The 23,248-nt window shown below is 37.6% G+C and overlaps 2 long non-coding RNA genes across 2 annotated transcripts in view; one reads left to right on the plus strand and one right to left on the minus strand.

Moving 5' to 3' along the window:
* The window catches only part of LOC118714269, a 57,695-nt gene that overhangs the window by 21,493 nt on the left and 12,954 nt on the right, over nt 1–23,248 (minus strand). The window lies entirely within an intron of this gene.
* LOC118714270 lies at nt 20,133–21,163 on the plus strand. The gene is made up of 2 exons (XR_004986526.1): nt 20,133–20,284; nt 20,971–21,163. It is a non-coding gene; the product is annotated as an uncharacterized LOC118714270 (long non-coding RNA).

Consider the following 23,248-nt stretch of genomic DNA (forward strand, 5'->3'; position numbering starts at 1 on the left):
TATTGTAGAGGGTATCACTGTGTGCATGTATAATGTATATATACCTGTCTGTATTGGCTTAGCTTAAGTTATGCTGCATTGAAGAGCAACCTTAAAATCTCAGTGACTTAGTTCCCCCAAAAGAAAGGTTTCTTTCTTCCTTAAACTATTCATCTGTCCCTGGCCACATGCGGCTCTGAACTTTATTGTCTGCCTTATGGGACCCCAACTGAAGGAACAATTACTCATTGGGACATTTTATAGTCTGTGGTACAAAACAAAAACAAAAGAAAAAGAAAAAAGGCTCTTAAAAGTTTTTTTTTTCTGTTGTTGTTTTTAGATACGGCACATGTCATTTTTGCCTGTTTCATTGACCAAAGCAAATCACCTGGCCAGGTCTGACATCAAATTCCATAGGGAGGGGGTATTTTAACAGTTATGTACCTACTATACCACATGGAGACCCATGTGTCAGAGTTAAAATTTATCTTTTAAAACTAAATCAAAATCTCCTTTAGGGGTTAAGTGAATGAAATGCTATTGAGCTGTCCTTGGCCAGTGTTGCTCAGTGGTTGGAGTGTTGGCTGGTACAATGCAGGGTCCTTGGTTTGATCCAGTCAAGGGCATGTATCTGGGTTTCATGTTCGCTCCCAGTCCTCAGTCAGGCACATGCTGGAGGCAACTAGTAGATGTGTCTCTCTTCCTCCATGTTCTCTCTCTCTCTCTTTTCCCCTGCCCTCTCCTATAACTCAGTAGGGCATAACAGATTCTATTAATTTGCCTTGAAAAAAAACCCACCAAAAACCCCTCATCTTTTGGCTTAAACCCAGCATGAAAAATTTTAGCCCCAAAGAAATATTTTGGAAGACAGTTTATAAACAAAAGAAAAAAGGACTTGGATTAGAAAGACTTTCTCATTTAACTACAAGGCTTGCTAACGTAGGGCCACAAAATAAATATAGAGAATACTAGTTTGTTCTTAGTAATAATAATAATAATAATAATAATAACAGCAAACAATATATATATAAAACAGGAAAATATGAGTAATGATAAAGTAGCTAACTTTTATTTCACACTTGGTATGTGCCAATCTAGCTATATTACATCATTTAATCTCACATCAATTGTATGATGTAGGTACCATTATTGTCCCTATTTAACAAAAAGGAAAAACAAAGCTTAGAAAGGTCAAGAAATGCAACCAAGATCTCAAGGTTCATATATGACTGAGTAGATTTATTTTTAATATATTTTATTAATTTTTTACAGAGAGGAAAGGAGAAGGATAGAGAGCTAGAAACATTGATGAGAGAGAAACATCGACCAGCCACCTCCTGCACACCCCCCACCGGGGATGTGCCCGCAACCAATATACATGCCCTTGACTGGAATCGAACCCAGACCGACGTTCTATCTACTGAGCCAAACTGGTTTCGGCTGAGTATGTTTAAATAACTCTAGAATCTAAAACTAACCACTATTCCAGTGATCCTCCAGTGTGGTCCCTGGAGCAGCAGCATCTGGGACCTTACTAGAAATTCACATTCTCACGCTCAAAAAAATGACAAATCAGGAATTCTAGGGGTTGGTTCAGCAATCTGTGCTTTAATAAATAATACAAGCCTTCCAGATAATACTGAAAGTTTGATACACAATGCATTGTCCTATGCTTCCCCTAATAATATTCTTAACCAAAACAATTGTCTTTCTTCCTTTTATTATTTTATTGAGTTATAACATACATACAATAAAGAGTGTAGAGTACACTACACTATCTCTTGATTTTGGCATGTCTAAGAGTTTTTGTTTGCTGGTTATTGTGTTTAGCATTGGATATTATTGCCTTTTTTAGGCAAATGTGGTGAAAAATTTATTTATTTTTTATTTTTCATTGAATTTATTGAGGTAGCATCCTATATAATAAAAGGCTAATATGCAAATAGACCAAACGGTGGAAAAACTGAACAGCTGGTCATTATGATGTGCGCTAACCACCAGAGCACATGTGTGGAACATGGCAGACATCAGCTATGGCGGGATGGGGGAACAGGTGAGTGGAGGCACCAGACTAAGGCAGGGCACCAGTTGCTATCATCAGGGTAAGCCTCTGGTGGTTACTGAACATTCTTTGCTCCCACACACCATGGTCCCACCTGGCGCTTGCACCCCCTGTTGGTGCTGGTCCCAAACACTTCACGCCTTCAGCATGTGCGAGTGGGGTCAGTGCCATCAGCATGTGAAAGTGGGGGATGCTAGCAGACAGGTGACAGAAGGCTGCAGCAGTAGGGGCAGGGCAAGGGCACGAAGGGTGGGCCAAGACCCGCCCCTGTGTCCACCCCAGCCTCTCAGCCCACAGTTCCTTTCAAGGTGCATGAATTTGTTCACTGGGCCCCTAATTGGTTAATAAAATTATATAGGTTTCAAGTGTACAATTCTATAATACATTATTTATATAATGTATTGTGTGTCCACTATCCAAATTCAAGTCTCTTTCCATCTCTATTTATCCCTCCTTTAGTCTCTAGTTTCCATCTCCTTTTCCTCTCAGAATCATCATACTTTTTTTTTTAATCCTCACCCAAAGATATATGGGGTTTTTTTTCATTGATTTTCAGAAAGAGGTAAAGTCAGAAAGAAACACTGATGTGAGAGAAACACATCGATTGGTTGTTTTCTGCATGAGCCCTGACTAGGACCTGCGGCCAGGGAGGAGCCTGCAACCTAGATCCATGTACTTAGCTGGAATCAAACCCGGGTCGCTTCTGTCTGTAAGTGGACGCTCTATCCACTGAGCCAAATTGGCTAGACCATAATCATCATACTTTTATTAATGTCTATGAGTTGTTGTTTTTTGCTGAATCCCTTTACCTTTTTCACACAGTTCCAAACCCCCTCTCCTCTGACAGTTGTCAATCTGTTTTCTGTATCTATGCATCTGTTTCTATTTTGCTTGTTTATTTAGATTCCACATATAAGTGAAATCATATGGTATCTGTCTTTCTTCGACTGTCTTATTTTACTTAGCGTAATACTCTTTAGGTCCATCCATGTTCCCATAAAAGGTTAGATTTCCTTCTTTCTTATGGCTGAGTAAATTCCATTGTATATATGTACCATGGCTTTTTTATCCACTCATCTGCTGATGGGTACTTGGGCTGCTGCCAAATCTTGGCTATTGTAAATAATGCTGCAATAAACAAAGGGGTGCAACATAGGGGTGCAAATATTCTTTAGAATTAGTGTTTTGGGTTTCTTCAGATATACTAATATTCCCAGAAGTGGAATCACTGGGTCATAAGGCAGTTCCATTTTTATTTTTTGAGGTAACTTTATATTGTTTTTCACAGTGACTGCACTGATCTGCATTCCCACCAACAGTGCACTAGTGTTTCTTTTTTTCCATGTCCCTCACTAGCACTTGCTGAATAACCATTCTGACAGGTATGAGGTGATATCATTGTGATTTTGATTGATGCTTTTCTTTAAAGATAGTTGGATTAGTTATGATAGACTACTAAGTTACTTTAGTTTGATTGTTTTAAAGAATTTGTAGAGTGGTTCTAGAGTAGCTATTATGGTAGGGATAATTTAGTCCCCACTACAAAAAGAATGTGACCTTCTGGGATGTCTATTGAATGATCTGATTAACCAATGAGGAATCTCCAATTTGGCTGGTGGGAATTCAAACAATTCCAAGCCCTGTGTAAATAATGAGCAGTTAGCTCATGGTTCTAGTACTCTGCCTGAACTCAGAGAGTTTTGCTCTATGTGTGCAGGTCTTAGTATTCATCAAAAACCCAAGGGGAACTCCACATAGTTTTCTGAAGTTCTTTTTCTATTTAACTGCCTCCCTTCTGGAACTTCTAGCCACCTCAGATTCTTTAAACTCTCATCTCTATCTCTTCAACTCAGCAAAGTTGTTGTGTTCTTTTGACAATCTTCTTCCTGTTCCACAAGTCAGAAAGTGCCTCAAAGCAATAAGCTGAGGTAATCATATGGCTCAGTTTATTCCCCTTCTCTTGGGGGAAATAAAAGGCCTGTTATGTCTGTTGTCCAGTATCTGAAAAAATGTGTATGTATATTGTAAACTTTTCTATCTGCTATAGATGAAAAAGTAAATCTAGTCCCTATTACTCTATCGTGGCCAGAGGTGAAATTTCACCACGCATTTTTTGGAAGAAATTGATAAGCTAATTACAAAATTTATTGTAAAAGCAAAAGATATAGGACAACCAATATAATTTGAAGGACTTATACTACCATATTTCAAGATGGGCTGCTAATCTGCAATGTGGTATAGTACACAAGTAAATCATGCATTTTCAATGGGAGTAATATCACCCCCAAGGGGGTGGAAATTGGTTTTGGGAGGAACTTCTAAAAATTATTTTAATATAAAAAGCACATTTGTACATATACAATAGTACATGAACAGGTGTATAATATACCTTTGATATTAAAAGTTCATGGGGTAAAGGGGCAATTAGAAATAAAAATATCTAGAAAGGCTCTTCAGGGGTGTGATAATGAAAGATGTGGAAAAACACTGGAATAGACAATCAGATAAATAAAAGACAATTAGATAAGTAAATAAACAGAAGAGAAAGTCCAGTAATAAACTCACAAATCCATCAATTGAATTTTAGTCAAGCCAACAATGAGGAGAGTCTTAACAAATAGTGATGCAACAACTAAATACTCAGAAATAAACATGAGAAAGAAAATGAACCTCAACTTCTCTCTTACTCCACTCACAAAAATATACTCACGATAGTTCATGGTTCAAAATACAAAACCTAGGAATCCAGACTTTCTCTAAAAAAAAACACACTGGAGAATAACTACACAAACTTGGGAAAATAAAAACAAAGGCATTTTTTAGAACACTAACCATAAAGGAAATACTTATAAATTAAATACTTAATGTCCTCAAAAGACACCATTAAGAGAGTGAATAAATAGGCAGTACCATGTCATCAGCAAGAACCAGCACTTCACACAAGGTGATAAAATGGGAGCCAGTAAGAAAGTGGTTAGTCTATTTCCTAAGATCGGAGGGATGTGATAGCACCAGCTATGTTCAGCATAAGAACAATTGGAAAAACAGTGGTCACAAGTACTCAAGAAACCAAAATTGCATCTGATGTTCTCAAGAGTCATGTTTTTGAAGTGAGCCTAACTGATCTGCAGAATAATGGAATTGAGTTTAGAAAATTACTGAGGATGTTCCATGGCATGATCTTGCACATGACAAAATGTGCTCCAGGGTCAAAAAATGACAGACCATGAATGAAGCTCATGTTGATGTCAAAACCACCAATGGTTATTTGTTTCATTTATCCTATGTTGGTTTTAAAAAAAAAACAAACCCAAAAAAACAAAAAACAAACAAACAAAAAACAACAATCAGTTTCAGAAGATCTCTGTGGTCAGCATCAACAGGTCCATCGAGTCCAAAAGAAGATGATGCAAATCATGACCAGAAAGATACAGATAGATGACTTGAAAGACATTGTCAATAAATTGACTCCAGATAGCATTGGAAAAGTCATAGAAAAACTTGTCAACCTACTTATCCACTCCATGATGTCTTTGTTGGAAAAGTCAAAATGCGGAAGAAGCCCAAGTATGAACTGGGAAAATTCATGGTGAAGGTTGGCAGTTCTGGAAAAGCTACCGGGGGGATCAGACAGCTGCTGAAGTTGAGTGAGCTGATGATATAAAGCCCCAGATTCTGTTTAAAATTAGACTTTTAATGGTAACAATTTTTTTTAAATTTCATTTGTTAAAAAAAAAAAGAGAGAGTGAATAAACGTGCCACAGATTGAGAAAAAAGTCTGCAACACATATATCTGATGAGTAAGTCATATACAGACTATATAAAGTGCTCCTAGAAAAACAATAATTAAAAGAATGATGATTTTAAAAAAACAATCATACTGAACAGTCACCTTAAAAAAAGGCAAATATATAGTATGGAACCAAGATGGCAGCATAGGTAAAAGCCCATACTCGTTGCCTCCCATAACCCCATCAAAATTACAACTGAGATATAACCATCATTAAGAACTGTCAGAAAGCTGGCTGAGTGGAAGTCCTCCACTAGGGAAGTAAAGAAAAAAGCACACCTAGACTAGTAGGAGGTGTAGAGGCTGATCCAGCACCCACATGTGCTGCTTTTTTAATCTGAAGGGAAATCGTCTCTACAGAGGCCATCCATGAGGAGCAAGGCGGTCCAGCCCCACACCAGAAGCTAGGAAAAGAAGTCCCTTAACTACAGGCTGTAAAAACCAGTTAGGATTTGGGCTCAATGAAACAGAAGCTGCTGGAGACCTAGCTGTTCCTCTTAAAAGCCTGGCTCCATAAAGTGAACTAACAAGGTCCTGCTTGCTCTGAGTTCCAGCACTAGGGTAAGGTTTTGGGGGACATGGACACGTGAGAAGGAACTGGATTGTCTGGCATTGGGGCAGGAACTCGGGGACAACTTTCTTCCAGATGGAGGTGCTCTTAGGGATCATTGTTCCTGTGCTGGGACCTCCCTGGTTGCACGGCTGACTGGCAGCCATTTCCGTTTGCTCTGCCCTTGTGATTCCCTAAGACCCCCTACTAATCCAATTTACAACCTCACCCAAACTGTGAGCAGAGGCTTTTGCATATGAATGGCCTGTCCTTGCTCAGACTAAAATCTCTCCAACAAGCTGCAGCTGGGTCCAGGAGCCCCAAACTTATAAATAAAAGGCCTAAGACCCACACCAGCACCAGCCTGCCTTGCTTCATAGCTAGGCTTCATCTGGGAACTTCCAAACCCGATACAAAGAGTAGGAATCTGCAGATCTGGTGATTGCACCTCCCTGGAGACCCAAGAGCCAGTGGACCCAGTGGTCAGTGTCAGACCATACCAGATTACAACTCTACACTTTCATAAGTGACACACTCAAGGGGCAGACTCAGTGAGCACCAAAGCCCCACTGAAGCAAGTCCTGCTCCATAGGGGTGTCTCCTGCATAGTAGCTCTCCCACTATAGTCACAGCTGGTCCTCACAGCAAATTGGCCTGGAGGTCCAGTCCTCCCAGTGACACCACGACAATTTGTGTGACAGCCAGGGAGGCTCCCTACTTACATATCTCCCTTCAAGAAGCAGCTTCCCATTTCCCATTCATCTTCAGGGAATGCAGTTAGTTAATAGATTGCAGGTAGGGGTTCCTGTGAGAGATTCTGCCTTTTTTATTTCCAGAGGGGAGCTCAGAAGGGTCCTTAGGCATAGATTATGAATCTTATCTAATGGGTCTGTCTTGTACATGAATCTTCAGCTCTCTTCCCAAAGACTACATTTTATTTTACCTGTGAGTCAATTTACAGCTGCATAGCTCCTAAATTAGTATCTCTGCCCATTATGCTGCAAAACCACTCTCATTGGCTGGGAACACTGTTGAGTTTTCAGTTTCTCTCCATAGGAAAGCTTTTCTTTTTTGAAAGAAGAAAGGAAGGAAGGGAGGGAAGAAAGGAGGGAGGGAGGGAGGGAGGGGGAAAGGAGGGAAGAAAAGTATTGCCAATCCTTTGTGTTTGGTTTGAGTTGTAAGGCTGAGATTGAGAAAGGAAAAAAAATAGTTTTTTGTCTCTTCAAAGTTTTTTTTTGTTTGTTTTTTTCTTCTTCAATGGAATATATTGTTTGAAGGCTTTTGTCCAAATATCGATCTATAGAAGTAAAGGATTTCTGGATTTCTGATCTCTCACTGATTTTCTGAAAATGCCCCAAATATATAGCTTCTTATTTAGACTCTAATTTAGACTCTAACAACATTGCCATGTTCTCCCTCCATTCCTGTGTGGTCTTTTCAGGAAAGGGTAATTGCCCTGCGGCTTCTCCACTACCATTCATTCATTCAACAAATATTTATTCAATATGTACCATGTGCCAGGCATTTTAATGCATGTTTCATTTTATTAGACAAAATAAAACTAAAGAGTAAAGTTAAAGCAAAGCAGAATTGTCGTGTGAATTTTAAAACTTGGAATAAAAAAGGTTTTTTGTTCTGTTTTCTAGCAATAGGTCAATGGAAGGTTGTGTAAAGTGTGTGCTAAAAAAGAGGGAAAGAATTAGATAATCTGTGCTCTTAACGCTCTGTAGTACAGTGGAAGCATCTATGCCAAGTTTCATCTCAAACCACCTATATGTGCATCCTTAGCCTCTTTCTCTCACACAATCCCTCATTTTAGTAAATGTCAACCCCATTCTTTCAGTTGCTTAGGTAAAACTCCTTAAAGTCCTTCTTGACTCTTCTCTTTTACATCCCATATCCAGTCTATTAGGAAATCCTACTGACTTAACTTACAAAAAATATCCAGACTCTAACCACTTACCAATGTCCCATGACACTGTAGTCCACTATCATTTCCCCCTGGGTTATTGCCAGACCCTTCTGATTTTTCTGCATCTGCCCCTGGCATCTACTTATAGGGGTACTCTGAGTGCTTAAACCCAGGGTTACCTCTCTACTTAAACTGAAGATAAAGCCTTCCAATGATGTTCATGATCTGCCCTCATTTTCAATCTCATCTTTCCCCCTATTATCTTCTATTCATTCATTCTGCTCTCCCCTACCCACCCTCTCAGTCGCTGAGCATGTACCTGTCTCCGGGGCCTTTGCACTTGCTAGTCCCTCTGCCTGAACCAGTCTTCCCACAGAGATTCACATGGCTTTCTTCCTCAACTTTCAAAGCTTACTCACATTTCACTTTTTCAATTAGGCCTCCTCTAGTCACTCTGACTAAACTTGAATACACCCTCTTCCCTCCCTCCAGTCATATATATTTGATCTCCGTTTCTCTTTATTTTTTTCCTTAGCATTGATATCTATCTAAAAACCTGTATATTTTACTACTTTATCTCACTTACTAATGAATAAGATTGTAAGCTTCATGTTGCATGAGATTTTATCTCTTTTGTTCAGTCTTGTATCCCCAGCACCTACTACATTTTTTAGTACATAGTTGGCACTCAAAATATATTTGTTGAATGAACAAATCTAAGATAATATTAACAAAATTCCAGAATGAAACATATTTTGTTTCTGTACTGCAAATTCAAAATCGTATTTTTTTTGTGTGTATCTACACTAATAAAAGAGAAAAATGCTAATTGACCATATCTTCGTTATGCCCACAGCCAATCAGAGCAAGCATGCAAATTAACCCAACAAAAATGGTGGTTAATTTGCATATGCAAAGGGAAGGAGAAGTGAAGACTGAAGACAGTTTAGAAGGAAGAGGAAGAAAAGGCGGAAAGCAAGGTGCTGCCACAGGGAAAGCGTGGGTGGGGCAGGGCAGGGTAGAGCGGGGTGGCAGCCTCTGCTTGCAGGACTCTTCCTGCAACAAGCTCCTAGTAAAAAAATTAAGATAAATGGTGTATAAAGCTTATATGCCTAGCACTTTAGTTGATATATGTATTTTTTTAAAATATACTTCATTGATTTCAGAGAGGGAAAGGGAGAGAAAGATAGAAACATCAATGATGAGAGAGAATCATAGATTGGCTGCCTCCTACAAGAACCACACTGGGGATTGAGTCCACAACCCAAGCATGTGTCCTGACTGGGAATCAAACCATGACCTCCTGGTTCATATCCCCATACCGGCAGGGATATATTTTTATCTTTTAAAGGACCACACTTCAACCACATGCAAAAAGTTCTACTTTTAAAGGTCTCTATAGAAAGGAGATTTCACAATTTGCTTAGTAAGTCTAATATTTAATTCTCATCATCAAAACCTTTTTATTCCAACCCATTTGCTATAGTCTAAATGTTTGTGTCCCTCGAAATTCATATGATAGAATCCTAATGCTCAGTGTGATGGTATTAGGAGGTAGGGCCTTTAGGAAGTGCTTGGGTTTATAACAGTGTATGGTATTTTGTTATAGCAGGTCTGTATAAACTAAAACACTAAGACCTTTAAGCCTTTGTTTAGACTTATTTCTTTGTGTCTGTTTTCAGTGAAAATGGATGGAATTGGCACTTTGTGAATTGTTTTCTTCTCCAAATCAAATTCCTCCTCCAAAGTTGGATTCACCAATTCTTTAGTTGGTTCTTCTATTAATCATATTCAAGATTGGTATTCTTTTTTTTTAATTTATTTAATTTTTTAATTAAGTTGTTATATGTGTACATATCTTACTATTGCCCCCCCACCCCGCTCCCGCCTTGGTATCCTTTTTAGTGAGGAATTCTCTTAGCCACTTTAGTGAGACAAATGGAAAAAACTAACACTCTTTATTTGCCATTGCAATCTAGCCTCATAATTAATAGAATAATTGGGGATTTGCTTTATATCAATTAGGAACACAAGTTTAAATTTATGCCAAAAGCACATACATAAATATTATAAAACAGCTCCATCGGTACCATCACTGTCCTTACTCAGTCCCCCAGACTCCCCTGAGCTGACTTCTACAGCACCCCACCCCCTCAATAGTCTTATCTCGCCACAATCCCTTCAAATTCCCCTCCACACTGACCACAGTCAGAAGAAAATCTAGATACTTCAGGGTGGCAGAGAAGTCCTTTCTTGATCTGGCCTCTGTGTTCCTGTCCAGCCTAACTCGTCACCTAAAACACCTAGGCCTGTACTTTAAATTCTGCTTACTGAATTAACTAGAGTGTCCTGTGTATCCACAGCCTCATAATCCCTTGTTTCTGTTTCTGATGTTTCCTTTGCCTAGACCAGTGGTCAACAAACTCATTAGTCAACAGAGCCAAATATCAACAGTACAACAATTGGAAATTCTTTTGAGAGCCAAATTTTTTAAACTTAAACTATATAGGTAGGTACATTGTTATTAACTTAATTAGGGTACTCCTAAGCTGGCCTTTGCTAAAAACTCAAGGGACCAAAGAGCCGAATGTGGCTTGAGAGCCGCAGTGTGCCAACCATTGGCCTAGACTGTCCTCTCCCAATTATCTGCCTAATTCCCAATCATCTCTTGGCAGAGGGATCTTTGAAGGGACACAATTCAGAATATCTCTCTTCCCCATCTCAGTTCTGAATAAATTGAAAATTGAAGTAAACGATGAGGGGTTTGATAGCACTTGGATTATTCTTGGAGCCCAGACTGCAAGTCGTGGCATTAAGTCTGTGAACACAGTGGGCATACTGGTAAAGAACCCCAGAGTTGGGCAGCCCACCAGCCCACTGCAGCAGCAGTGGGAGGAACTAAGTCTTGCATAGTGGCTGAGGGGGAGCCAATCATTTCCTTTCACAGAGGGACAGAGTGGGTAAGAGGCAATGAGAGGCCAGTTGTTTGTTGCATTCTAATCCTATACCTCTTAGTTTTCAAATGTTGTTTGGCCAGAACTCCTAGTATTACATCAAATATTATGATATAGCAGCCAACCTTTAATGTTTCTCTATAAGGTAAACTATAGGCTGTAAATTATTGGTACATAGGCTTTATCTAGGAAAAAATTTCTAACTTTTAGTAAGTTTATAAAAATAGTCTTTTATAAATTTTTTTCCATAGCTTTTTGAATAACAAATTTTTTTTCTTTTAGAACTTACTGTGTAAATTTTCTTATGTTAAACAACCTATGTGTTTTCAAGAGAAAAAACTTCTAGGTCATATTGCTGTTTTGTAAAATACATTGATTGATTCCATTAGCTAATAATTTTATTCAGAATTTTCTCATTTATATTTATGAGTCATGTAGATCTACATATTTTTTTCTTTCTTATATTGTTTTCATCTGGATTTAAAATTAAGGGTTGACTGGTTTTATAAAGTTACTTAGGCAGCATTCCCTTTTTTCTGTTTTCTTTTTTTGGGGGGATAACTCGTATAAAGTTCAACAGTTATTTAATAACTTAGTAAAATTCAGCTATAAAATTGCAGAAATGCTTTGATTACTATGAAAATTTAAATGTACTGCTCTATTAAACTTTTCTATTTCTTCTTGGGCCAATTATACATTTTATATATTTTTTCTCAAAATTCACATTTTACCTTGGTTTTCTTGTGGTTATTCTCTTTTTTCATTGTTTTATTTTAACTTTAATATCCTCCCTCCCCCTTTTTCCTTTGAGACTACTCTGTTGTCCTTTTTTTATAATTTTCTTGGTTGAAAACTTGGCTCATTTATTCTCAGATGTTCTTGTTTTTTGATAAAAATATGTAAATCTTTTGAATTCCTTTACATTCCAATTATCTGTGTTTTGATTGACTTGAAGTCACCTTCAGTGGTGATGTGGCTGAATACAGGATATCTGACATGGGTCAGATGAGACTGAAGCAGTGTGTTAGTCACATATAATCATACTCCAGAAGAGGAGAGTATCATACACCATGGAGGACCAATAGAGTTATTCTTGGTAATAGAATGAATGAGCAGAGTCAGCCAAAGGCTGGCTTTATAGCAAGCAAGGGGTTCTGGAAAGAGGATATGTGATTGGCTTCCTTGAATAATTTCAGGAGAGTGAAATGCATCTGACTGAGGACAAGGTGAGGAGCGGCTATTACAGCTGATAGGGACACAGGCCAAGTGGGGAACCTTTCTCTTTGCATCTTATCTGGTGAGAGTAGGGAAACTCATGGTTAGACCTTTTGAGGTCCTCTCCCTCAAATGTCAAGTTAGCACATAATAGTGAATATTAATTTCAGATCTCACACCATAAGCTAAATCCCAGAAATTCTGATATATAATGCTATTTATTGTATATAATTTCCTATAATTACCTCTTTAACCTAAAGGTTATTTAGTAATCTATATCTATACTATCTATCTATTTAGTTTCCACACATACAGCTTTCATTATTTAAATAAATAAATAAAAATGTCCATACTACCTAAAGCAATTTAATGATTCAATGCAATTCCTATCTCCTTTCCCATGGGATAGGCGGTTGCAATTCAGAGAGACAGCAGTTGACAAAGAGTAGTGACATAGGCCAAGATATAGGAGAAGGGGGAGGGGGATGCTTAAGGGCTAGTGTACTGAATGTGGCTTTTATAACTTTCCACCCAAGCTAGATTGATGATCCAGGGCACAAAATGGCCCTCTTGCCTGGGCTGCCATGCCCCTCACACCTGGACCTAACCTCCTTTGTCCTCCAGGAGCTTCTCAGAGTTTCAATGGCAGATTCTAGGATCCCTTGACCTTTTTCTTTTTCTTTTGCCTCAACAGGAATGAGTTAGAAGAAATCCAGCACCTAGAGATAGTTCACTCTCTTGATAGAACCAGCCAAGCACTTCCTAGGTACAATAGAAAAATAAATCACTCCCTCCAAAAAAAAGAATATACCTGAGGAACTACTTCTTAAGAATAATAATGTTAAAAAAAAAAAAAAAAAAGAATAATGATGTTGCTGAAACCGGTTTGGCTCAGTGGATGAGCATGGGCCTGTGGACTGAGGGGTCCCAGGTTCGATTCTGGTCAAGGCCATGTGCCTTGGTTGTGGGCATAACCCCAGTGGGAGGTGTGCAGGAGGCAGCTGATAGATGTTTCTCTCTCATCAATGTTTCTAACTCTCCATCCCTCTCAATTCCTCTCTGTAAAAAAATCAATAAAATATATATTTTTAAAAAGAATAATTATGTTATTCATTTACTTCAGATTTTCTTGTTCAGATATTCTCAATTTATTGAATTAAAAATCATTTTTAAAGCTATTCTTTTGCATTTTTTTTTTGTTGTTGTTGTTAATTATCCCCAGAGAACGAGATGGAGGAAGAGGAGAGAAAGAGAGAAACATTTATGTGTGAGAGAGACATATTGATTGGTTGCCTCCTGCACATGCTCCAACAGGAGTCAGGGATTGAACCTGCAACCCAAATAAGTGACCTTGACAGGGAATCAAATCAGTGACCATTCAGTGCATGGAATGATGTTCTAACTACTGAGAAACACCAGCCAGGACTATTCTTTTTCATTTTTAACATCTAAATTTCATTATGACCAGCACTTATTTCAGCTTGTGAATTTTTTCTTCAAAGTATGTTCCAGTAATTCCTTCCTCTCTATACCACTATCACATCCTTATCTTCTGTATCAGTTACTATTACTACCAGAAATACCCTAAAATGCAATGGCTTAAAGCAATTATTTTGCATTTATCATCTATCCGTTGGCTGGCTTCTCTCCTCTTTCTCTCTCTCTCTCTCTCTCTCTCTCTCTCTCTCTCTCTCTCTCTCTCTCTCTCTCCTCTCCTCCCCACCCCCCCATACTAAGACATGTTCTTCTCTTGCAGAAGCAAGTCCAATCACACAAGTGCTTCTTAACTCCCCAGTGACATTCTATCCAGAGCCAAAGGATGGGAGATAAAGAATGGGAGAGAAAGGGAGTAAGTATTTAAAACAGTTATTTAAGTTACCACATCTCCTTATTCATATATTATGGCATACCAACCTCTTAGTCGCTTTTGATACATGCAGAATTCCTGTATACATTTCTCACATTAGTCTTCCTTAAAATCAGGAATGGGTCATAATTTTCAGCTGTACCATGACTTAAGTCTTCCTATCTTTCATAATTTGGCCATTCTTCATTTTCTGAACATACATCCACCACTCCAATGACTCCAGACTCTTAAATATTTCACAGACTTCCTATGCCTATTCTCATCTAGGTACCTTTGTTCATACAGCTCCTCTCACCCTAAATGCCACCTTCTCCTCTACAAAGTTCCTAGGTAATTATATCTCCTCTACAAAGTTCCTAGGTAATTTTCCCTAACTAGTCTCCCTTTTATGCTATTGAATCAATGTGCTACTTTTCTCATGGGAATATTTGCTATTCCTGTATTGATTCAACAATGTTTCACATTGTATTTACTAGGTGCCAAGCATTGTAGAAGGTGTTGAAGATAACAGTGAAAAAGACCTAATCCCTGTCCATCATGCTGGTTGTTAATCTCTTAAGGAATATTAGAGTGTGACAGAGCTGTAGAGAAGTGAACATACTCAGAAGGGGTATTTAATCCTGTTTTGGGACACTATAAAATATTTGGAGAACAAGTTGTCTATTGTTAAATCTGTATGATGAGAGTTATTCAGGTGAAACAGGGATATTAGAAAGTATTAAGGACAGAAGGAACTAAGACAAGGAAGAAAGAGCCAGTGTATTTGGAGAGCTGCACATAATCCAGTATGGCTGGGATGCTGAATATGAGACAGAGAGAGGAGGGAGCTAAGGCTGGAGAAGGCTCTGTATAAGGAATCTGAAAGTCATATGAAGGCAGCAGGAAAGTAGGTGATGCATTTAAATAGGGTCATGACATAATCAGACTAGTGTCTGGATTTTTCAAAATTGAGATATAATTGAAATACAACATATTTGTTTTGGGTATACAACATGATTCAATATTTGTGTACCAGAGGCTCCATGTATGAAATTCGTGCAAGAGTAAGCCTTCCTTCCTCTGGCTGCTGGCATTGGCTTCCCTCTGGCACCCAGGTCCCAGGCTTCCTTCACATCCCTGGCTTTTTTTTAGAAGGTCATGTGGTCTAATTAGCATATTACACTTTTATTATTATAGATGCTCTGAAATGAGCAACACAGTCTAGTTAACACATCAGCATACTCACAATTTTTTTTCTTGTGATGAAAATGTTTAAGCTCTAATTTCTTAGTAACTTTCAAATATACAATAAAGCTTTATGAACTATAGTCACTATGTTGTAAATTACATTCCCAGGATTTTTTTATTTTATTTTATAACTGAAAGTTTTTATCCTTCACCAATTTTGCCCACCTCCCCATCCTGCCTCTGGCAATCACTTATCTGTTCTCTGTATCTATGAGTTTGTTTTATTGTTGTTGATTTTTAAATTAGGTTCCACATAAAGGTGAGATTATATGGGATTTGGCTTTCTCTGTCTGACTTATTTCATTTAGCATAATGACCTCAAGGTCCATCCATGTTGTCACAAATGGCAACATTTCCTTCTTTTTTTTTAAAAATATATTTTATTGATTTTTTACAGAGAGGAAGGGAGAGGGATAGAGAGATAGAAACATCGATGAGAGAGAATCACCGACCAGCTGCCTCTTCCACACACCCCACTGGGGATGTGCCCGCAACCAAGGCACATGCCCCCGACCGGAATCGAACCCGGGACCTTTCAGTCCGCAAGCCAATGCTCTATCCACCAAGCCAAACCGGTTTCGGCTCCTTTTTTTTACTGCTGAATAATATCCCAGTCTCTCTTTCTTTCACACACATCATTTTCTTTATCCATTCATCAATTGATGGACACACAGGTTGTTTGCATAGTCTTGACTATTGTTATAATGCTACAATAAATATAGAGGTGCAGATATCTTTTCAAGTTCATGTTTTTGTTTCCTTCAAATGAATATCCAGAAGCAGATTGCTGAATTGTATGGTAGTTCTATTTTTAATTTTTTGAGGAACCTTCATAGTGCTTTCCATAGTGGCTGCACCAATTTACATTCTCACCAACAGTGCACAAGGATTCCCTTTTCTTCACATCCTCTCCTTTTTAAATCTTTTAGAACAGATTAGTGCTTGAAGAGATTACCTTAGCTGCTCTGTGTACCATGGATTAAAGAGAGGTAAGAAGAGAAACAAATCAGTTCAGGAGACAGTTATAATAATCTGGGAGATAGATGAGTATAGATTAAACCAAGGTAGTGAGAAAAGTAAATTATTTCAGAGATATTTGGAGGTGGATTTGGCTATTAAATGAAATAAGGTTGCAAAGCAAATAATGGAAACTAAAACTACTATTTATTCTTTATATCTTGAGAAACAAAATTTTCCTTTTTGGAAAAATAATATATATATTATGTGTATGTTATACTAGTATATATGTGTGTACATGTATGTAAAATGAAGGCGGAGTTACAGTTTTTATTTTATTTTTTTAAAATATATTTTATTGATTTTGTACAGAGAAGAAGGGAGAGAGATAGAGAGTTAGAAACATCAATGAGAGAGAGTCATCGATCAGCTGCCTCTTGCACACCCCCTACTGGGGATATGCCCGCAACCAAGGTACATGCCCTTGACTGGAATCGAACCCGGGACCCTCAGTCCCCAAGCCGACGCTCTATCCATTGAGCCAAACCGGTCTCTACAGTTTTTATATTAATATAAGTGATATTGGAAAGTTGCCCCAAAAGAAATATTGTCCATAGAAATGACAGCTACACATTCAAGGGAAGGAACTGTGTACTTGATGGTTTGCAACATATTCAATTATGGGCAGATTAGTGACTCGAGACCCTTAGCAGTGAAAAAAGCTCTTAGATCACCCCATCACATCCCATTCCACACGCGACAGGATTCTTTTCTCTACAATATTCACAGGACTCTGTTCAGTCTCATTTAAAAAGTTTTAAGCTTGGAGTTTTTAATCACCTCCTTCAGAAGACTCTTCCCTTCTATCCTAGGAAGTATGTCCTTAAGGGAAATTCACTGATACTTAACCCATATTTTACTTGTTATAATTTCCTATTACCCTAATTAATACCTTTCTGGGCCTTTCCTTGTGACTCATCCACAAAACATCACCTCTCCCTCTGTGGTGTTTTTGCCAGTCAGATCCCTTGCATGTGGACAGTTATCCTGAGTCTCTACTCAGTCTTAATAGTTAGGAAATGTTTAAGCCTGTAGTACTAATAAATCAGCTCAAGGTATAATTAGAGGCTTAACTCTGTGAAGAGAAGATGTAACCCATTTGTTAATAACATCACTTAGGTCTTTTGAAACAGTCTTGTCTAAAATAACTGAGTCAAAATAAGAACTATCCTAAAACAAAAAAAATCAAAATAGTGGCCTTCTAGGTTATTATAAGCCCAATTCTTTCACCGAACGTATAGCTGAGAATGCTCTCTAGCTTTCTGCTAATTGTCCCAGAGCCATGTTGACCCCTAACTTCTCCAAAGTTGGTTAAAATTCAGATGTAATTAGCATTCACTGATGTATTAGATGCTTTTATTTAATCCCCACATTATATTCATTTTATAGTCAACTACAACAAGGCTAATGAGTCTTAAGTAAGTGCCCAAGGCCACAGAGTAGAAAGTGACAGACTCAGGATAGACCCAGGTCTTTTGATTCCAAATCCTGAGCTCTTCAAATTTTATTCAGCTGATTGCAAGATGGTGAAATGATTACATAATGGGCTTGAGTCTCCACTACACCAAGAGGCCTTAGCAAAATATTCGCTTTGTGTTTTCCGTTGTGCCATAAAGCATATGGGCATTAAGAACAAATATGTTTATGGATATATAAGAGCCATGAAATTCATATTCTCTACCTTGTACTAATACACACCTCCTTACCCAACCTACTTCACACTGTTCCTGTTCTGTCCTTTTACATTTTGGCCACTGCCCTTTGTTACTGATGAGTGCTCCAAAAAGTTTTGTAAAATGGCACAGTATAAAGTGGCTAAGCTCAAAATCAAACATAGTCTCTGGCTCCAAAGTTTTTCCTTTGTTGAAAGAGAACCAAGGAAGCTCTACTTTGCTTCCTCGTAGAGATGTTGGGGGGAAAATAACCGAGTGGTTGCAACATGTTTTGAAGAGTAAAATGTGCTAGTGAAGAAGTGATAGTATCAGCCTACTCCATAGGAATTGTACTTATGATGAGTCTTAAGACTCACAAAACCAGTTTTTCTGTCGTGTAACTCCTCCTTTTAACACTCTCCAAAATATGCAATGTCATTTCTTATGTATTGTAATCTGTTCAGTGATAGCACTGCTAATTCTACTGCTGTCTGGAAAACTTTAAAATTAAAGTTAACCTTTTTAATGAAGAGATCATTCTGTATAATTATATAAAATTTCAAAAGAGCATATTACCTGACAAACTCTACCTGAGTTAGGTGATTAAAGTCAACATCAACAGTGGTAAGTTATGTTGATAGCACCCTTGGTATCATGGGATGCAAATGGCATTTTTATCTCTGTAGTCTTACTCCCAAAAATTGTAACTCCAGCCTAATCTTGAGAAAAACATTAGAAAAATGTCAATATAGGAACATTCTACAAAATACCTAATAGAGATGGAGGAAGATAGAGATAGAGATAGAGATAGAGATAGAGATAGAGATAGAGATAGAGATATAGAGATATAGAGATATAGAGATAGAGGAAGAGACAGAAATAGAGATAGAGATAGAGAGATATAGCTAAGACCAAAATACAGTACTCATCAAAAACCAAGAAAATCTAAGAAATTATCACTGTCAAAAGAAGCCTAAGGAGATATGATGACTAAATGTAATATGATATCCTGGATGGGATTCTGGAACAGAAAAAGGACATTAGGTAAAAACTATGGAAATCTGAATAAAGTATAAATTTTAACAATAATGTATTCATATTGGTTCATTAATTTTGACAAACAGACCATACATTCTAACATGGTAATAATAGTGGAAATGAGGTGTAGGGTATATAGGGCTCTTCATGCTAGCTTCATAATTTTTCTACAAACATAAAACTTCTAAAAAGATAAAATAAAGTTTATTAATAGAAACAAAAGAGCATATACAATAATTTTTGCTTTGAATAAGTTCCTTAAGATGTATATTTTTCCTTCTGCTCCCACATTTCTCTAAAAATTGCAAGGATGCATAAAGAACAGCATTTTAAAAGAAATTCACAGAAAACGTGTTTATCATGGAAGTGTAATAAATCACTTTGTCACCCTACCATCACAAATAGAGATTAAAATATTAGGGTTATTTTTTTTTCTTTCTTATTAATTATGATCTTAAAAAGTAATTTTTCCATTTGTAAAATAGATGAAATCCTACCTTCAAGGAGATTTATAAAGCTAATGAAATGACATAGGTAAGTAGTACCTAAAAAATTACTTTAGAGCTAACATCCTAATATCAGAACTTTTTAGAATGATTCATTGTTATCCATTTTCACAGCTGACTAGAAGATTTGACTCTCCTGTCAACGAAGAGTCCGAGGCCTATAATAATTTTATTCCTTTGTTAGATTTTCTTCGTACAAGTGAAGACGACATGGACTCTGCTTAAATACCAGGACATGCTGTCACAAGCCTGGGGAAGAATTGCATAGATGGTCCACACCCTGGCTCCGGCGCAGATTTTAGAATCCAGGACATAGTGTAACCAAGCAAGTCACTGTTTTATGAATCAGCCCCTCCACATGAGGGGAAGATTCCTTAGCAACCTGGCAGTGCTGCTCTAAGGGAAGAGAAGTGATTGCCTAGGGAGAAGACATCAAGACTACCACACGTATAGGCTTGCTCTACCTAGGACGTGGGGAATTTTGTTTCGCTTGGAATCAGCCCCAGAATTCAGAAGTAAGCTAATTTCAGCTTGCTTTTTAATATCCTAAAAAATGCAATCTTTTCATAAGATCCTAGGTACTGGCTTTCTTATTTGTGCCGGCTTTGTCTCTGCTTGCTATCCCAGAGCCCTTGGGGTTAACACACCATTGCTTGATCTCATCAGGTAATGGGAGACAGAGTGAGGCAGTCAGCTGTTCAATGCAGTCACAAGTGTGTATGTAGCAACAACCCCACATGTAATCAGAAGTCATGAGACATTAAGGGTGACTGCAGGTTCTGAAAGAAGACCTGATTAGATCAATACCAGAAACTAAGCAGCCTGGGTGGGGTACGGTCATCACTTCTGTGGCGTCTGTGGTTCTCATGGTTTCTGCTATCATTGCCTGATTCAAGAGAAGTTCATCTGGTGGGACCACCAGGAAATTGGCAAGCTTTTCTCCCATGGAACTGCTGGGTCCAGTCTTTGGCCCAAGGTAATTTTCAAGTGTTTCTTTCTTTCTCTCATCTAGGCTCATGGGACTCAAGATAATAAAGTCTTATGACTCATGGTAGCTACTGACAAGAGTTTTATGGAACATAAATTCACCAGGCTCTGTAGCTTGACTTTTAATACTATATGACTTGAAAATTGTATGGCTGAATCCCATAACCTGTATTCCTTTTCTCTTTAATTCTGTTCCTATTGCATCTCTCCCTAGAGATTCCTCTCTTCTCATCTCCAAGACTGCTGTGACTCATATACTCCTTAGGTCTTTACTGTTAACTGCATAGACATGCACTCCATTTCTGCTTAAGAAGTTTAGACTGAATATGATAGGAATGCTGACACCAAAAACGAATGTAATAAGTATGGGGAAAGTTGTTAAAGCTAATAAGTTGTTTAAAAATCTTCAAGTCATAGTCCCTAATTTGAAGTTGTATGATGATACCCTTTGGCTTTTAGTTCTTACTCAGAAGAAATTTTTAAAAAATGTTGATCAGGTTCCTATGTGTGGCTAATATTTATTTTTCAGGAGCTTTCAGATGCATGTAATTAAATTCAGTGGGCATTTTCACAACACAGGAACCATTCCCATGAACATTGGGATATGTATATATCTATCCAGAATTCTCTGAGTGCTAAGGAGCTAGTCAGTTAATACACACACACACACACACACACACACACAAAAAGATGGTGGGGGGGATTTGGCTTCAAATTTTATTTCTGTCATTTGACTCATGAAAGTAACTATTTGGACAATGTGTTTGACATTCCATTTATCTGACTCCGTATGGAAAAAAAAATACCTATGTATATTAATTGCTGTCAGTCCCACAGTAGAACCTGCATTTTAAAAATATCTTTTTGTTTATTTTCTAGCGTTCATCTTATTTTGCTCTGTTTTCAATTACTATAATAGCATATGGGAATAACCCACCACATTTCAAATTTGTATTTCTATCATCAATGTAATGAGTATCATGAGCATAAATAAGAGCAAACTGGTATTACAAGATCACAAAGGAGCCTCATACAGGCTAAACACTGCTTTGTTCCTCATCCTGTATGTGTAATGGGAGAATTAATATATGATAAAATGGTGGGAATCTTGGTACTTTAACATATAACTATAAATGAGGGAGTTTGATTGAATAAACCTATCTTATTATGGTCAGTCATTACTGATTTGAGGTTTTAACTCAGAGGATATTTGCTTTGTTCTAAATATAGTGCTGACAAAGCTTTGATAGAATAGCAGGGAAGCACTTCAGGAGGGAAAAGTATTGTAGAAAATAAACATATTGCAATTAATGCAGCCTTGAAGTATTTTTACCTAAATTTTGAAAGATCTTATGATCAACAAATGGTATGGGGATAACTGGAAATCCACATGAAAATGAAGTTGTACCTTTATTTCACACAACATATAAAAATTACTAGAAACGCTGAAACCAGTTTGGCTCAGTGGATAGAGCATCGGCCTGGAGACTAAAGGGTCCCAGGTTCGATTCCTGTCAAGGGCATGTACCTTGGTTGCAGGCACATGTAGGAGGCAGCTGATCGATGTTTCTCTCTCATTGATGTTTCTAACTCTCTATCCCTCTCTCTTCCTCTCTGTAAAAAAATAATAAAATGTATTTTTAAAAAATTACTAGAAAAGGATCATATACTTAAATGGTCATGACCTTGGGTTAAGCAATGGTTTCTAGATGTGACCCAATAGCATAAATGATAAAGGAAAAACAGATATGGATTTCATCAAGATTAAAAGCTTTTCAATGTTAATTATGTGAGGAGATATGTTAATTACTTTAACTGTAGTAATCAATTCACAATGCATATGTATATCAAATTGTACACTTAAACATACACAATTTTTTATTTAAAAGATATATAAATAAAGATTTAAAACTTTTGCTTCAGTGGACACCAAAGTGAAAAGACAACTCACAGAATAGGAGAAATTGCCAATCACATGTATCTGATAAGGGATTTGTACCGTACCAAGAACATGCAAATAACTCATTCTCAACAATAAATAAAACAAATAACTCAATTTAATAGGCAAAGGATTTGAATAGACATTTCTTTAAAAAAGATAAGCAGCCCAGCCAGCATGACTCAGTGGCTAAACATAGTCCTATGAACCAGAAGGTTACTGTTCAATTCTGATCAGGGCACATGCCCAGGTTGTGGGCTTATTCCTGGTAGGGGGGTGTGCAGGAGGCAGCTAATAAATGATTTACTCTCATCATTGATGTTTCTAGCTCTCTATCCCTCTCCCTTCCTCTCTGAAATCAATATATATGTGTGTGTGTGTGTGTGTGTGTGTGTGTGTGTGTGTATGGGCATATATATATATATATATATATATGTGTGTGTGTGTGTGTGTGTGTGTGTGTGTGTGTGTGTATATATATAATATACAAATAGCCAATAAGCATTGATAAGATGAACATCATCATTAGTCACTAGGCACGTACAAATCAAAA

This window comes from Pipistrellus kuhlii, unplaced genomic scaffold (genome assembly GCF_014108245.1).
Source record: "Pipistrellus kuhlii isolate mPipKuh1 unplaced genomic scaffold, mPipKuh1.p scaffold_m20_p_10, whole genome shotgun sequence".
Classification (NCBI taxonomy): domain Eukaryota; kingdom Metazoa; phylum Chordata; class Mammalia; order Chiroptera; family Vespertilionidae; genus Pipistrellus; species Pipistrellus kuhlii.